Source organism: Procambarus clarkii, chromosome 16 (genome assembly GCF_040958095.1).
Source record: "Procambarus clarkii isolate CNS0578487 chromosome 16, FALCON_Pclarkii_2.0, whole genome shotgun sequence".
NCBI classification, from domain to species: Eukaryota; Metazoa; Arthropoda; class Malacostraca; order Decapoda; family Cambaridae; genus Procambarus; species Procambarus clarkii.
Window position 1 is genome coordinate 39,192,843 of NC_091165.1, and position 4,563 is coordinate 39,197,405.

Genomic DNA, 4,563 nt, shown 5'->3' on the forward strand with positions numbered 1-4,563 from the left:
TTGCCTCATAACTTCTGCAATTTAGTGACGTCAAAAGAAGAATTGGTTGAAAAAGTATTTCCCAATATTCAAACCAATTATAAGGATCACGATTGGCTAAGTGAACGAGCTGTTCTTGCGGCCAAGAACAAAGACGTCTACGAACTTAACAATATTGTTTAGTCTAACATTCAAAGCGAGGCAGTTACATACAAGTCCGTCGACATTGTTGTGGAAGCAGATGAAGCGGTTAATTATCCAACAGAATTTTTGAATTCACTCAATCTGCCAGGAATACTATTACACGTACGGCAATTGAAAATCGTCGAGCCAATTGTCATGTTGCGAGATATAAACCAAACAAAGCTTTGCAACACCACGCGCCTTGCAGTACAAAATAATCAGCAACGTCGTAGAAGCAACAATTTTGACAGGACCTTTCAAAGGTGAAGATGTCCTCATTCCTCGCATTCCTGTGTTTCCAACAGATATGCCATTTCAATTTAAGAGATTGTAATTTCCAATTTGATTGGCGTTTGCATTCACCATTGCAGGGCGCCTGACAGTTGAGTGGACAGTGCTTCGGATTCATTGTCCTGAGGTTCCGGGTTCGATCCCTGGTAGAGGCGGAGACAAATGGGCAAAAAAGTTTCTTTCGCCCTGATGCCCCTGTTACCTGGCAGTATATAAGTACCTAGAAGTTAGACAGCTGCCACAGGCTGCTTCCTGGGGAGGGTAACAAAAAGGAGGCCTGGTCGTGGACCGGGCCGAGGGGACACTGAGCCTCGAATTCATCTGAAGATAACCTCAAGATAACTATCAACAAAGCTCAGGGCGAATCTTTAGAATTGTTCACTTTACATCAGGACACAGATTGCTTCTCACGTGGACAATTATATGTTGCGTGTTCTAGAGTCGGCAAACTAGACAATCTCTATATCTCCACTGACAATGGAATAACAAAAAGTATTGTATACCCACAAACATTGCGAATTTAAACATATTAGAAACGTGCGCTTTCTCTTTTCTCTCTTTTCCTTTTAACCGGACTGAGCCACAGCAACGCGTGGCCGGGTACAGCTAGTAATTAATAAAGTACAACACAAATAACTCTTAGTTGAGTGCAAGGTTCGTATTCTGGATTGTAAGTCCACTCCTCTGTGACCTTAATACTGATAATGGGCTGTAGCAGCTAGGGTCCTTAAGGGTGACCTTGGACATCAATTGCAGAACCAAAAATTACCTGCATGTATACCCTCACATTTAGCTTGTAATTTTACACAAGGATGATAAAACAGCTTTATGACTGCAAGCATTGGTAAGGTTCATGATCTAGGATCTGAACTATACCCTCTAGCCTAGTCCTAGGAATATCTGTGCTGTTGCACACAAGGTATAAATACATAAAGGTATATAGAAATATGCATAGAAAAAGTATGTGCAATAAAAAAACTAACTAGATAAATTAAGCTTAATGGATGAGGCAATGAAATGTATGATGATAAATTAGTCTAAAGAATTATACACAAGATATAAATATTCACTTTATAGAAATATTCAGCAATAAAGAAGTTCGTTCGCTAAACAGTAAAATCAAAACTTACTAAATGATGAGGCGTTGCCTAACGACTCTAAATTTATATATGATGTATTAATGTCATAAAGCATGCTAATTGGCCAACCTATGCTCTAAAACAATTAATAACTTATCCTGAATTGAGCCGGACACCATCTGATAGTAGTCAGATGGTGTCCCTCTTGCTGAGACGAGGCTCTATATTTTAATGATGAATATGGAAGCTTGATCATGATGATTTGGATGTCACAGCATTGCTATAAGGATTCTAATTGCTTGCTCAAATATAGAGTGTACGTTGTTGCGTCTCACTTGGTAGATGAGGTGGTGGTGGGGCCTCACTAGCCGGTGGATCTCCACACTCTTATGTATATGTTTATATATACATGTATACATATATGTACCAAGAATTCCTCCCTAAATACGGTTCAAAGCCTCTCCCTGTATTCAGGGAGCTATCACTGAAATCTATCAATAGTTAGTGTGCAAATATCTTGCTGAAAGTGTCTCCAGGTCTACACATCTACACTCCTGGATGTATACACGAGGCCGCCAGGTCCTAGACGACTCGCTCCCACCGGCGGCTGCTGGTGGCGTTCCCTCCACAGTGGAGGTGCCGGCAATGATTATAAAATGATTATTTTCTTTATTTTTAGACTGATTGTCATAATTATATCACAAGATAAACACCTAGTGGATTTATAGGTTATTGGCAGGCCTGTCCTCTTAAAAATAACGTCGCTTTTGGCCGTTTACCCGTATGACCGAAACTGGACGTAATTTGAAAATGAAAAAAGAAAAGAAAATAAACTTGGGATTTTTTTCAACAACAGTAAGTTAATGGTCCTCTGGTAGTTTAAGTGGGCAGGAAATTCTCATAAAGTTTCAAGACGTTATGAAAAACGTTAATTGAAAGTTTCCTCTTCTAACCTTACCGAGTAGGCCGGACGACTCAAACAGAAAACGGGACAGTACGTCACTTTTGTGATTCGATTTAATTTCAAATTATGTCCACTTTTGGCCATAGCGCGCATACGGGCGAAAAGCAACGTTATTTTAAGAGTACGGGTTGTGATAGTACCCCTAGGGTGCTTCGGATTCGTAGTCCTGAGGTTCCGGGTTCGATCCCCGGTAGAGGCGGAGACAAATGGGCAAAATATTTTTCATCCCGATGCCTCTGTTACCTAGCAGCAAATAGGTACCTGGGAGTTAGACAGCTACGGGCTGCTTCCTGGTGGGGGTGTAACAAAAAGGAGGCCTGGTCGAGGACCGGGCCGCGGGAGACGCTAATTATCTAAGGTAAGTCCCGAAATCATCTCAAAATAGACCTTTGTCTTTTATTATGGATTTTGAAATTACATCACTGGAAGCTATAACTTTAGTTCCAGCAATATTTTTTTGATTACCTGGAAGTTTCTAGATTCTGGAGGTCACATATACAATGTATTATATATATGAGCTCAATAGTGTACTTGACCAAATGATCATGTAGGCTGCTAGTGTAGATACAGACGATCCTTAAATCATCAGTAGATATGATTCTGAGATAGAATATAGATATGGAAATATTTCATTCCTTAGATAATAATTGATATGGTGAGTGGAATTTTCCACATGCTGAACGGACACCTTCACATGACCCTGCTGAACACACACCTTGTAACAGCGCTAAAATTCACATCTCTTACATTTCTAGAAAATAACACATCAATGTTACATCCGCCGTGACCCCGACGGCAACTTTGAGTCATGTGTTGCCAATAAACTCAACCGGACATGATTCATATTATTTAACATGAATAGCTTGTCCCACAAGCCCTCAATAGGCTTTGGTCTGACATTACACCTTGGCCTCTATACTCACGTCTTCAGGTAGCACAAGCACTTTCCAGGAGGTCCTCCTCCTCCTCCTCGAAGAAAACCTTTGAAAATTTAACGTCATCCATATTTCTACCATCAGTCTCTTGCAGGCTGTAAATTCCTCGCTAGGCTTCAAGTCTCGAGTCATAACCATAGAGGCGAGGCTTTGCTACATGTACAAGTTACTCTCCCTTAACTTCGAAAATGTTTAATATGTAAAACGAATTTTAGTAAATTCGTGTTTGATAGGAAATCCATTATCATAGCTTGTATGACCCTCAGAGATTTGTTGAGATAATTAATAAGTTATCAAAATACATCGATACTTTTTTAGATTATATTACTGAGGAACTGGGTAAGAGCCACAAGGAGGATTCGAACCTGCACACTGGGTGCTCCCAAGCATGTCATCTCTATATTATTATTGACGAATTTTCACCAAGTTCTGGAACTTGATATAATGTTAGTATTACACAGAGATATCACACTAATGTAATTTCAATGTGATATCAATGATATCAACGTGATATCAGTGAGACCATCCACTGGAACTGTGAGGTACCTCGAACCCCCGACCTACGGACTACCAGCAGTAATGTTTGAGTGATAAATGATAGGCTTGGTGCAGGGAAGTTCATAGATGGCGCCACGGTATATTAGTAGAACACCGTACGGTATTACGGCCTTTTATACCAATATTTGAGGAAAACCTCGATATTGTCATGATGTTTATCTCTTGGATGACGCTCGTATCAACCAAACTATTAAAACTCTTTTTGTTGAGGAATACAATGGACGACCTCGGGGCGCACGGCCTGCCTAAGCCTAGTGATTTTGGCAGACTCACCTTGCATGCCGCTAGTCATTTATTTATCATCTTCCTGCTAAACAGAATTACGTGTTAACTTTACGTATATCCAATCCACGGAGATGGTAGGCGGGCGTGGTGCTCAACTGGCGGTTTTATTGTTTGATATTTTCACACTATCTCCCTGGGCGTCTGTTCACCCGGTACTGCACCCTGGGGACCCCTTGTGTTTGTCCTGAGACTGCAGGTCCTGAAGGTCACCAAAAGCCAGACGTTAAACGATTCCGAGGCGAATATTAAGCTCTAAAATGAAGGATCTTTGTTGTTTCAGCGGCGGGGT